General features: G+C 38.8%; 1 protein-coding gene across 4 annotated transcripts in view; it reads left to right on the top strand.

The window, feature by feature from the left end:
* usp25 (ubiquitin specific peptidase 25) overlaps window positions 1-13,327 on the top strand; it is a 143,139-nt gene extending 129,812 nt beyond the window's left edge. For 3 of the 4 annotated variants that reach the window (XM_067432980.1, XM_067432981.1, XM_067432979.1), the window contains 3 exons: window positions 12,402-12,546; window positions 12,777-12,809; window positions 13,096-13,327. The gene's annotated coding sequence lies outside the window, so the exon portion shown is untranslated. Of the gene's footprint in view, window positions 1-8,174; window positions 12,547-12,776; window positions 12,810-13,095 lie in introns of all 4 variants that reach the window. The other variant, XM_067432982.1, reaches the window with a different exon arrangement.
* Window positions 13,328-13,543: the final 216 nt, after the last annotated feature.

Raw genomic sequence — 13,543 nt, 5'->3', positions numbered from 1 at the left:
ATGTGTAACTACGTCACCCTAAAATAAAGTGTTATCACCATCCAAAGCACTTCCGCAACTCCCTATAGCAAACACCCAAAACATCTCATCAGCGCCCTAGCACTCAGCACTCAGAACACCTTAGCAGCACCCTAGCAACCATGGGTATGTGAAGAATGTGTAGGGGAGAGCGGGGCATGACCTAACACTTTTTGACTTTCTCAGTTTGTGTAAATTCACTCGGGGTTCAGAGTATATATTTTTTTCCCCACATTAATTTCACATGTCTAATACAATCATGTGCTTTTGTTTCATTAATACATTGTTTACTTTTTTCTTGATTTCCCCCATGAGAGAATGGAAGTGAAATGTGACAACATGCCCCATAGGTGGAGTAACAAGAGCATATTACAGACAGATTAAAATGTTATCTGATATACACTAAAAGAGAAAAAAACTAAAATATGGTGTCAATAAAAATTTCTAATAATTTTTTAGTTTAACAACAAACGCATCATAAAATACATCTATACAACATAGTTCAAAACATAATAATTCTTACTTTCTGAACATTGACTCTCAGTGTTTATTCACCTTTTTCTTATGGTTTTTCAATTCATAAAAGCATATTATTTTTTATACATTTTTGGGGGCATCTTAATATGCACATATGTAGATCAGAAAAATCTACATTTTTTCAGGGGAGTATTAACTCACATTTGAGACCTCCCTGATTTTAAAACCCTGCCTACGGCCCTGCTAGCAACCTCAGCAAGGCCCTATCAACCACCCAAAACACATCAGCAGCCCTCTAGCAGCCCCCTAGTAACCACTCAGAACACCTTTAGCAACTACATAGCAACACCCTGGTATAGTGGAGAATGCACAGGCAACTGCTACTTACATTTTCTTCACAAGATCTAAAACTGTCATTTAAAAATGTTTGGATAAATTAAATGAATCATTGCATTTAGAAATTTTTATATTTCTGTTCGTAAATATGAGAAATAAGAGATTTCTAAGTGTGTCTGAAGGCTCGTCAGTTTCATTAGAGACGGATGTTAAACTTAATATGTTTCTCTTTTGTGTAGTGGCTTATGGTGTTTTCACCTCTAGAATTCATTTTGCTTTAACGTTTGTGTGTGTGGTGTCTGATACTGTGTGGTGACAGTCCACTGCTGATGGCCTGTGTGTGTGTTGTGTGTGTGTTGATTGATCACCATCATTCCCTTTTGGTCCCTGCTGATCCCACCAACCTTCCCCCCACACACACACATACATGCTTCTACACTCAACAGCGTTATAGACTTGAACTCGTACACTGCTCGCTTGCGCCGACAAACCTGTGTTCAGACACTGCCGAAGATGGCGTGAGTTTGAAACACTGAATCTATGTGGATTCGTGAGTTCTCGTGCTTTGTGTGTGTGTGTGTGTTCGGCGCTCTGCATTGCAGTAGAACAGACGTGGCGAGTTTGTGCTTTAAGCTCGTAATCAATGGTATATATGGTGGGCAGTCGCCGCCCAGCACCCCTCTATGATGGGGTCACGACACTCACACACCCCCCAGTGCAAGCAGAGGGGTAAGAGGTCATTCAGGGCCACTGCCAGACAGATAAAGATGCGTCTGGTGCTCAGAAAGCCACACAGGGAGTGCACATTGTCATTTAAAATTTTCATTTAATACTTATCAGTTTTAGAAGTGCATATGAATTTATCACTAATCCATGTTATATGATATGTGTACATTAGATCTGATTAATGAAATAGAATGTGTACGTCATCCATTCTAATTTAGAGAATTAAACTAATAAACTGAATGTTACATGTTTCCTCTACACGTTTTTGTTTAAATGGCCATTGTTTTCATTAATCTGTTGTTTCGTGTAAACTGAATGTTACGTGTTTTTCTACAAACCATTTATGCAGAAATTTGTTCTGCTCAAGTCTCATGAGACCCATTTGATTCAAATCGAGAATTTCAGTCAATTGCATGATTGTTTCTTATGATAATCGTATTGTTTGTTCATATTGTTTTTTTTTAGTTTATTTTAAATGGCCATTGTTTTCATTAATCTGTTTTTTCGTCCCCTCGTTTAGTTTAAATGGCCATTGTTTTCATTAATCTGTTGTTTCGTCCGCTCGTTTTGTTTAAATGGCCATTGTTTTCATTAATCTGTTGTTTCGTCTACACGTTTTGTTTAAATAGTCATTGTTTTCATTAATCTGTTGTTTCGTCTACACGTTTTGTTTAAATGCCCATTGTTTTCATTAATCTGTTGTTTCGTCCCCTTGTTTTGTTTAAATGGCCATTGTTTTCATTAATCTGTTGTTTCGTCTACACGTTTTGTTTAAATGGCCATTGTTTTCATTAATCTGTTGTTTCGTCCCCTCGTTTTGTTTAAATGGTCATTGTTTTCATTAATCTGTTGTTTCGTCTACACGTTTTGTTTAAATGGCCATTGTTTTCATTAATCTGTTGTTTCGTCTACACTTTTTGTTTAAATGGTCATTGTTTTCATTAATCTGTTGTTTCGTCTACACGTTTTGTTTAAATGGCCATTGTTTTCATTAATCTGTTGTTTCGTCTACACGTTTTGTTTAAATGGCCATTGTTTTCATTAATCTGTTGTTTCGTCCCCTCGTTTTGTTTAAATGGCCATTGTTTTCATTAATCTGTTGTTTCGTCTACACGTTTTGTTTAAATGGCCATTGTTTTCATTAATCTGTTGTTTCATCTACACGTTTTGTTTAAATGGCCATTGTTTTCATTAATCTGTTGTTTCGTCCCCTTGTTTTGTTTAAATGGCCATTGTTTTCATTAATCTGTTGTTTCGTCTACACGTTTTGTTTAAATGGCCATTGTTTTCATTAATCTGTTGTTTCGTCCCCTCGTTTTGTTTAAATGGCCATTGTTTTCATTAATCTGTTGTTTCGTCTACACGTTTAGTTTAAATGGCCATTGTTTTCATTAATCTGTTGTTTCGTCCCCTCGTTTTGTTTAAATGGCCATTGTTTTCATTAATCTGTTGTTTCGTCCCCTTGTTTTGTTTAAATGGCCATTGTTTTCATTAATCTGTTGTTTCGTCTACACGTTTTGTTTAAATGGCCATTGTTTTCATTAATCTGTTGTTTCGTCCCCTCGTTTTGTTTAAATGGCCATTGTTTTCATTAATCTGTTGTTTCATCTACATGTTTAGTTTAAATGGCCATTGTTTTCATTAATCTGTTGTTTCGTCCGCTCGTTTTGTTTAAATGGCCATTGTTTTCATTAATCTGTTGTTTCATCCCCTCGTTTTGTTTAAATGGTCATTGTTTTCATTAATCTGTTGTTTCGTCTACACGTTTTGTTTAAATGGCCATTGTTTTCATTAATCTGTTGTTTCGTCTACACGTTTTGTTTAAATGGCCATTGTTTTCATTAATCTGTTGTTTCGTCCCCTCGTTTTGTTTAAATGGCCATTGTTTTCATTAATCTGTTGTTTCGTCTACACGTTTTGTTTAAATGGCCATTGTTTTCATTAATCTGTTGTTTCGTCTACACGTTTTGTTTAAATGGCCATTGTTTTCATTAATCTGTTGTTTCGTCCCCTCGTTTTGTTTAAATGGCCATTGTTTTCATTAATCTGTTGTTTCGTCCCCTCGTTTTGTTTAAATGGCCATTGTTTTCATTAATCTGTTGTTTCGTCTACACGTTTTGTTTAAATGGCCATTGTTTTCATTAATCTGTTGTTTCGTCCCCTCGTTTTGTTTAAATGGCCATTGTTTTCATTAATCTGTTGTTTCGTCTACACGTTTAGTTTAAATGGTCATTGTTTTCATTAATCTGTTGTTTCGTCTACACGATGTGTTTAAATGGCCATTGTTTTCATTAATCTGTTGTTTCGTCCCCTCGTTTTGTTTAAATGGCCATTGTTTTCATTAATCTGTTGTTTCGTCTACACGTTTTGTTTAAATGGCCATTGTTTTCATTAATCTGTTGTTTCATCTACACGTTTTGTTTAAATGGCCATTGTTTTCATTAATCTGTTGTTTCATCCCCTCGTTTTGTTTAAATGGCCATTGTTTTCATTAATCTGTTGTTGCGTCTACACGTTTTGTTTAAACGGCCATTGTTTTCATTAATCTGTTGTTTCATCTACACGTTTTGTTTAAATGGCCATTGTTTTCATTAATCTGTTGTTTCGTCTACACGTTTTGTTTAAATGGCCATTGTTTTCATTAATCTGTTGTTTCGTCCCCTTGTTTTGTTTAAATGGCCATTGTTTTCATTAATCTGTTGTTTCCTCCCCTCGTTTTGTTTAAATGGCCATTGTTTTCATTAATCTGTTGTTTCGTCTACACGTTTTGTTTAAATAGTCATTGTTTTCATTAATCTGTTGTTTCGTCCCCTCGTTTTGTTTAAATGGCCATTGTTTTCATTAATCTGTTGTTTCATCTACACGTTTTGTTTAAATGGCCATTGTTTTCATTAATCTGTTGTTTCGTCTACACGTTTTGTTTAAATGGCCATTGTTTTCATTAATCTGTTGTTTCGTCCCCTCGTTTTGTTTAAATGGCCATTGTTTTCATTAATCTGTTGTTTCATCCCCTCGTTTTGTTTAAATGGCCATTGTTTTCATTAATCTGTTGTTTCGTCTACACTTTTTGTTTAAATGGCCATTGTTTTCATTAATCTGTTGTTTCGTCTACACTTTTTGTTTAAATGGCCATTGTTTTCATTAATCTGTTGTTTTGTCCGCTCGTTTTGTTTAAATGGCCATTGTTTTCATTAATCTGTTGTTTCGTCTACACGTTTTGTTTAAATGGCCATTGTTTTCATTAATCTGTTGTTTCGTCTACACGTTTTGTTTAAATGGCCATTGTTTTCATTAATCTGTTGTTTCATCCCCTCGTTTTGTTTAAATGGTCATTGTTTTCATTAATCTGTTGTTTCGTCTACACGTTTTGTTTAAATGGCCATTGTTTTCATTAATCTGTTGTTTCGTCTACACGTTTTGTTTAAATGGCCATTGTTTTCATTAATCTGTTGTTTCGTCCCCTCGTTTTGTTTAAATGGCCATTGTTTTCATTAATCTGTTGTTTCATCCCCTCGTTTTGTTTAAATGGCCATTGTTTTCATTAATCTGTTGTTTCGTCTACACTTTTTGTTTAAATGGCCATTGTTTTCATTAATCTGTTGTTTCGTCTACACTTTTTGTTTAAATGGCCATTGTTTTCATTAATCTGTTGTTTTGTCCGCTCGTTTTGTTTAAATGGCCATTGTTTTCATTAATCTGTTGTTTCGTCTACACGTTTTGTTTAAATGGCCATTGTTTTCATTAATCTGTTGTTTCGTCTACACGTTTTGTTTAAATGGCCATTGTTTTCATTAATCTGTTGTTTCATCCCCTCGTTTTGTTTAAATGGCCATTGTTTTCATTAATCTGTTGTTTCGTCTACACTTTTTGTTTAAATGGCCATTGTTTTCATTAATCTGTTGTTTCGTCTACACTTTTTGTTTAAATGGCCATTGTTTTCATTAATCTGTTGTTTCGTCCGCTCGTTTTGTTTAAATGGCCATTGTTTTCATTAATCTGTTGTTTCGTCTACACGTTTTGTTTAAATGGCCATTGTTTTCATTAATCTGTTGTTTCGTCCGCTCGTTTTGTTTAAATGGTCATTGTTTTCATTAATCTGTTGTTTCGTCCCTCGTTTTGTTTAAATGGCCATTGTTTTCATTAATCTGTTGTTTCGTCCCCTCGTTTTGTTTAAATGGTCATTGTTTTCATTAATCTGTTGTTTCGTCTACACGTTTTGTTTAAATGGCCATTGTTTTCATTAATCTGTTGTTTCGTCTACACGTTTTGTTTAAATGGTCATTGTTTTCATTAATCTGTTGTTTCGTCCCCTCGTTTTGTTTAAATGGCCATTGTTTTCATTAATCTGTTGTTTCGTCCCCTCGTTTTGTTTAAATGGTCATTGTTTTCATTAATCTGTTGTTTCGTCCCCTCGTTTTGTTTAAATGGCCATTGTTTTCATTAATCTGTTGTTTCGTCCCTCGTTTTGTTTAAATGGTCATTGTTTTCATTAATCTGTTGTTTCGTCCCCTCGTTTTGTTTAAATGGCCATTGTTTTCATTAATCTGTTGTTTCGTCTACACGTTTTGTTTAAATGGCCATTGTTTTCATTAATCTGTTGTTTCATCCCCTCGTTTTGTTTAAATGGACAGTGGTTTCATTAATCTCTTATTTCGCCCCCTCGTTTTGTTTAAATTGCCAGCGTTTTCATTACTCTGTTTCATCTCTGCGTTTTGGTTAAATGGCTATTGTTTTCATTGTTTTGTTGTTTATGTTACCTCCTTTTGTTTAAATTGCTATTTATTATTTGAATTTTGGTGCTTTGGTTTTGTTTGCTTATTTTGCTTTTTGACAGTGCTCGCCTTTTTTCATCTATTTTTTCTAAGATGATGTATTGCTTGCCTATGCTTAGATATTTTATAAAATTATAATTTTAGTTTTTATAAAAACAACAACATATTGCTTTATCGTGGCGGTCAAACACTTTTCCGCAGCTTTGGTGTGGGAGGTGGATGACACTCCTCAGTCAGTTGTGGAAATGTTGTCACAATATTGTGACAGACAGATTGTCGTGTGGCTGCACAGAGCGCGTGGAGAGCGAGACGCCATTTCTGGCTGGCTGGCTGGCTGCGTTTTTTCGAGCCTTCGGAGAAAGTGAAGGATTGATCAGTGCAGAGGGAAGCGGAGCTGAGATGAAGAGAGGGAGGGAGGGAGGAAGAGAGACGGAGGGGAGGGCGGGTGGGGGGGGGGGGGGGGGGGGGAGCGCTCTCGCTGCAGAATCTGCCGCTCGCTGGCACTCAGTCACACCGAGAGAGCGAGAGCGGGTCTCACAGACGGCCCAGGTACAGGTACAGAGACACCCGGGACAGGTGTCCGGACCGGAGGAGGATGAGCGGGTGAGTGTGTGTCGCCAGTGTAAGGTGTGTGTCAGACTGACGAGGAGGGTGACAGTGGGAAGAAGATGTGCAATGGTCCTGATGAAGATGGTGTTCTCACGAGTGTCTACTTTTGGTCACATCTCACTGCCTGACGAAGTCCAGGATGTTTCGCTTGTCCTCTTTGTTTCTCACTCTCTCTATTTCTTTTCCTTGAAGATGACACAGCTGACACAGGTTTGAAGGTAGACATTGTGTGTGTGTGTGTGTGTGTGTGTGTGTGTGTGTGTGTGTGTTTGTGTGTGTGTGTGTGTGTTTGAGGCACGTGGCGGCTCTCATTTCCGGGAGTGTCCACACTGTCTGGTCCCCAAGGATGAACGATGCTGCTTATTTGGGGGGTGGGGGGAGTCTTCAAGGTGTGTGTGCGTATGCAGTGTAAATGACATGCATGTTTTGGCTGCCATGTGCACTATTTGATTTGCTTGCAGTCAGTGTGTTGAGGTTGCATGATCTCGTCTGCGCTCACAAAGTCACAAAAAAGACAACTTATCACAAACGCCGTCAGGAGCAATTGCAGACGATGCTTGTCTGGGTGGGTAGGGGGTGGTCATGCAGGGAGGTGTGTAAGCCAGAGACTGTTCTTTGTAAATTTTGCCCCAATGACGGTTTACCGGCTCTGATCGTGGCTGATCAATTGCCGCTACACGTTTTTCGGTGTAATGGAATCAGCGGCGGGAGATGAGACGCAGACAGACACACACGCTCACATACAGACGTTATATCTGAAGCTGCAGACAGAGGCCAGCGGTTCTGCTCACCAGAGATCCTGAGGAGGAGAAACACAGGACAAAGAGAAAGATAGACTGACCATCCGACTGGAGGCTTTTCTCCACCAACAAAGGCTCTGCCTACCCGCTCGATGGACAGCTTCAAATACGACCCCTCTTCCTGGTTTTCCCTTACCTGATGTCTGTCTGCTTTTGTGTGCATGGGATTTGGTGCATGATATACCTGTGTGTTGCGTGTCTGTGACTTTTAACTCTGAGAGAACTGCAACGAAGGCAGGAAAGGCGCATTTTATTTCCATAGGCCGAACATTTTATATTCATTAAGCCGGACAAAACAGGATGTGAGGGTGCCATATATATTTATATATATGTGTGTGTGTGTGTGTGTGTGTGTGACTAACCTGTGCGGACACCGCTGCACTCCTCCTGGTCCCTGAGACCCTAACTTGTGAGCTTTGTCTGCTAAAAATCACAGGTTAAGCTCTTGGGACCTGGGCAGAGGGCAAAAGCACTCAATCCCCTGGACGTGTCCAGACAGAGACGGACGTGGGACGGATGTCTGTGGGAGATAAGAAAGAGAAATGGTGGAAGACGACAGAGGATTCAGAGACTTAAATGTTGAATATGTTCACATGCCTATGATGATGATGGTTTCTTCTTGTTTTGAAATAAAACTCCATCTTGTACTTCTGCTGAGATGTTTTTTCTTTGGGGTGAGGGGTGCAGGAGAGGGTTGTCGCGCTAATCGCTCCGTCTGGCTGTCTGGTCGCCACTGCAGCTCATCTATAACCGACCTTTATCGCATCGGCAGCAAGAGGAAGGGCCGGATTATCAGTTATTCCCGGTTTGCTTAGGTTGCGACTGAAAACGAAATACCTTGATTTTATATTTTCTTTTTAGTGAACGTAAAATGCACAAGCATTTTATCGGTGACGCCCTTCATAGAAGATCTCAGCACCTGCACTATTAGGAAACGTCTGCTTGGCTTTATTCTCATGTATCCACCAGATGTAATGTCATTTTTTTTGTTTAATCCAATAATGTAAGATCTGTCTGATTCATAGCCAAACAAGTCTGTGTAAAAAAAAGAGCGACATATTGAACCAACATATGCTGACACCTTCATTTACACAAAACCGATTTCTATGAATAGACTTTATTACTTAGTGAAGCCCAGACTTTGTGGAAGCAGAACATGAGGCTCACAGATTATAGCGTTCGTAGGCATGGCACGTTTATATGGATCTTAATGTGTCATAATGTTGTTTTTGAGCATAGATGACATTGAGCTCCAGACGGATGGAAGTTTTAAGGGGTCCGGTTGGCACGGAGCTGTGGGCTCCTTCCTGTTTTAAAGATGTCAACTCATTAAGTCTTACGCCTGGCTTTGTTCCTTATCTCCCTGGAGTGTTTAACTTTTGAAAACCTAATTTTCCTAAATTACCCACATTAGAAATGTAGTTTCAAAACAATTGATTTCTCCCTGTTGCTCTCTCTCTCTCTCTCTCTCTCTCTCTCTCTCTCTCTCTCTCTCTCTCTCTCTCTCTCTCTCTCTCTCTCTCTCTCTCTCTCTCTCTCTCTCTCTCTCTCTCTCTCTCTCTCTCTCTCTCTCTCTCTCTCTCTCTCTCTCTCTCTCTCTAATTATATTTTTCCCCTGCTTGGTTTCACTCTGAACAATGGCGGATGCCAACTAATCAGGCTGGGTCTGTGCCACAAAGCTCCCAGCAACAGCTGAATCTCTGCCATGCTCTGTGCATACCAAGCAGTCAGCCACGACCGACGAGCGCCAGCCTGGTGCCCAACGCGGGGTCAGACAGTTTTATTAGGATCCGTCTGACACTCGGCACAGGCTGGCAGTGCCAATGCACAGATAAAATCTTGCGTGCTTCTCACGCTATTCATCTGAGCTAGCACATAAATACTCCCTCTTCCCACACGCTCTCTCACACACACGGACCATTTTATCAGCTAGACGAGAAAAGGAACAAAGACTTGGATCAAGCCAGGAATGAAGATTTGGTTGTTTAATAAACGACCCGACTTCTGAATGGTCCAGCAAGCATCAGAGTCTGATGTCTCAGCCTCACTGACTTGGTTTCATATTTAAATTTTTGGCTGGCAGCACATCGGGCCTTTTCATTTGTGTGTATCAGAGCAAAAAAACTGGTTCGTTTTCTGCCTGATAAGTCATACCAGCATTTTCAGACAGACTTCCAGAAAGAGAGACATGCAAACAAACAATAAATGAATCAACGTGAAATAGTACAATCAATGTTTTCCCCATATTATTTGTCTAAATTTCCCGATGTCAGGTTTGCTACAAATAAAACCGATGAACTGATAGAAGTTAGGATATATAGCTGGATAATGTACTGACATTACAAACAGTTACCCAAGTAAATAAGAAACCTTTTGAAATATAAAACGTACACAATCTGATACCGAATAATTGTTATAGACCGCAAGAAAGATTCTAGTGATAAATGTCAGGAGATAAAGTCTGGCCACTGAGGAATTATAAGAGCCTGCTTTTGTGTGTGTTGGGGCTAACTGTGTGCGGTTTAAATAAACTTAACATTTGTCTGGGATAAAGGTACTGAAAGTAGATTAGGCACTGAGAGCTCAGGCGGGAGAAACTGCAGGAGCCGGTTGAATTTACAGGATTACAGGAATCTTTCTTGCATTGGTTGTCAGGGATTGTTGTTGTGCATGTTATCAGCGCAGGTCAGAGGAAACACTGGGCCCTTCTCGATACTCACTGCAGGTACAAATAACAGGTGTACGCAGACAAAGAGTCTCAGAACACAAAAGAGAATGGATACTTGCACGTGCGAGAGCCAAAGAATTCACTTATTCATACATTCAAACTGTATCAGGGACCATAGAGGTGTCAATATTAGCTGTTGAATTTATCTGTGCTTTACATTCAACTATTTTGATGTCTGACTAATATTGGCCATCACCGGCAATAAATAAAACTGAAACGTTCTTAGTTTCAATTCTGACATTTGAAGCCAGGGTAAATATTGTTAATAAATTTAACTGTGATATACATTAGCATCTGTCATCATTGTTTGTTGTCACCATTTTATTAAAATAATAAGCCACTGGAGGCCATTAATAAATCAATTAGTTTCATGTCATATTGAGCCTATAAGAAATCCCTTATTGTTTAGCCACTGTTTCACACACCTCTTGTTGCCTTTATTTTTAATGTGCTATTGTTGTGGACCTTAAGTTCTAGTATATACTGGTTTTTATCACAAAACCACTTCTTTATTGTACATTTGTGTTGTTTTACTGGTTAAACCAGTTGGTAAAGAGTTCAATGCGATAGAGCTGAAATCTGAAATTGTGCTTTAGTTAAGGCCTGTTCACACCAAGAACACTAACTATAACAACAACTATGTGAACCTGGACCACAAAACCAGTCATAAGGGTCAATGAATAAATAAGCTTTCCATTGATGCATGGTTTGTTAGGATAGGAATATATTTGACCGAGATACAACTATTTGAAATTCTGGAATCTGAGGATCTAAATATTGAGAAAATCGCCTTTAAAGTTGTTCAAATGAGATCCTTAGCAATGCATATTACTACTAATAATACATTTGACATATTTATGGTAGGAAATTGATTAAATATCTTCATGGGACTTGATCTTTACTTAATATCCTAATGATTTTGGGCATAAAAGAAAAATCGATAATTTTGACCCATACAATGTATTGTTGGCTATTGCAGGATGGATTCTGATTGGCTGTCAAGAAATCTTGTGTGTACTCTGTGCTGTTATCGTTATAGTTGTGGTGCGGATTCTGCCAATCTTATATTTATAACGATTTTTAGAACTATATCATTATCGTCCAACGCTATCTCACGACCAATCCGTATGGATTTGTACGAGATGGCTAATTGGTACGACCTCACTCATATGAATTCGTACGATTTGTCTAAAACGCAGTGGCGGTAGGTTTTAAGGTGGGGATTAGGGTTAGGTCATTCATTTGACGTTAGCCACATCATAAAATACGTACAAACTGCCATGAGATTGGGTTGGATTGTCCCAGACCAGAAGTGATGAGAGAAATTATTAATGTATCACATATTTGTATACCGTGGTGTATTACGGGTATTTCCATGCAATGCAATGCATTTTCACAAACTGAAGAGGTACAACTGACTGTGTGTGTTTTTGTCATGGTCAGATCAGATGACAAAACAGAACCACCAATATTGGATAACAGTCACACACAAAAAGTGCTCTCCTACCTAGCGATTCTAGGGTTAAAACTTCAATAATATCTGTCTGCTGGGGTTTGATTAGGTCAGACAGATGTATTACAGGATTTTGAGGAGAAAATAAGAAGTCATTTTGAGAATGTCATTATTTTTATACATCTCTGGGACCCCAAATGTAAAGAAAGTAAATCAATCTCAGCAGATAGTAATGGCCTATAATTTGCCTGCATTAGTCTAGACTAGGACGTATCTCCACACGGCCCGTCACTCATGAAGTCTTTCCTCCCCGATTCATCCTGCCCTGTGTACCCTGTGACTGCCTGCCTTTCTCTGTGATGTCTGCAGTACTGCTGTGGAGGCGTTGCCAAGGAAACGCAGTATCTGGCTGGCAGCGTGCTGGAGTTATTGAACCACAACTGGCTTTTTGCTTTAGAGGATAATTAGCTTCTGTCTCACAGGTTTCTCTCAGCCGACGGGACTCCAGTGGAACCTGCGGCTGCTCCGAGCGTCTTCCTCCCGTCAGAGCTTTTAACCCCTCGGATGGTGGTTAGCGATGGCCGCAGGTGCTCCTTTTACCTGCACAAAAAAAAACAACAACACAGTGTGAGCACTCCAGCAATCCTCAAACACACACAACACACCCAACATCTTTTTGTTCTTCAGCACACAGTCAGCTCTGGCAGAGATATAAACCTGCCAGTATCCTAAAATTAACTCTCAAGTTGATCCCTGTTGTGAATGAGAGTCCAAAATAATACCTCAGATGTATTTTTGTATTAATTGATTGAGTTAATGGTTTTAATTGCTGTGTTTGTCTTTCTTTCTCTTTTTAGGTGTAGAAGAAAGATGTTATCTTCAGTTTGCAGGTAAATGGCAATTCATTTAGTGTCAATATACACATTCTTACTAAATACTAACATATGCTTTTAATTTTAAAACAAAAAAGAGAAAAATAAATATTAGTAAATTTGTCTTGTTTTACAGTAAAAACTAATCTAAACAAATATGCGTGTGTGTGTGTGTGTGTGTGTGTGTGTGTGTGTGTGTGTGTGTGTGTGTGTGTGTGTGTGTGTGTGTGTGTGTGTGTGTGTGTGTGTGTGGTGTGTGTGTGTGTGTGTGTGTGTGTGTGTGTGTGTGTGTGTGTGTTTACAGTGGTAGTTTCAGCAGGTGAGTTTGACACACAAATACACTCCTGCATTAAAGGAGGTGGACAAGAGACAGATCCAGTCGGCTTTCACACACTGTCTAGTGACACACACACACACACACACACACACACACGTATGCAGAAACCCACTCTAATTGTCTTGATTGTCCTCTTTCATATTTGTATTTTCAAATGCTGTAGATGTTTAAGACTTTCTAATAAATTCTGTTTATATTACTGTATGAATTCTTGCCTCATTTTTGGTGTCCTTCTCTTCTTCAGGTATAAATTTCTTATTTAAACTCCCTAATACATATATTTCCCCTCCACATGTGTAAGTGCAATATGTTCACAAATGAAGTAAACAATCACAAAGGCAGGTAGCTGTGGTTCTTCTTTTGTGTTACACGTTAAAGGTTGTAGCAGCAGCAGCATCGCAGCATTAGTTACATG

The sequence above is a fragment of the Pseudorasbora parva genome, chromosome 23 (assembly GCF_024679245.1).
Source record: "Pseudorasbora parva isolate DD20220531a chromosome 23, ASM2467924v1, whole genome shotgun sequence".
Lineage (NCBI taxonomy): Eukaryota > Metazoa > Chordata > Actinopteri > Cypriniformes > Gobionidae > Pseudorasbora > Pseudorasbora parva.
Note: the sequence above shows the minus strand (reverse complement) of the source record. Positions and strands in the feature narration are given on the sequence as shown.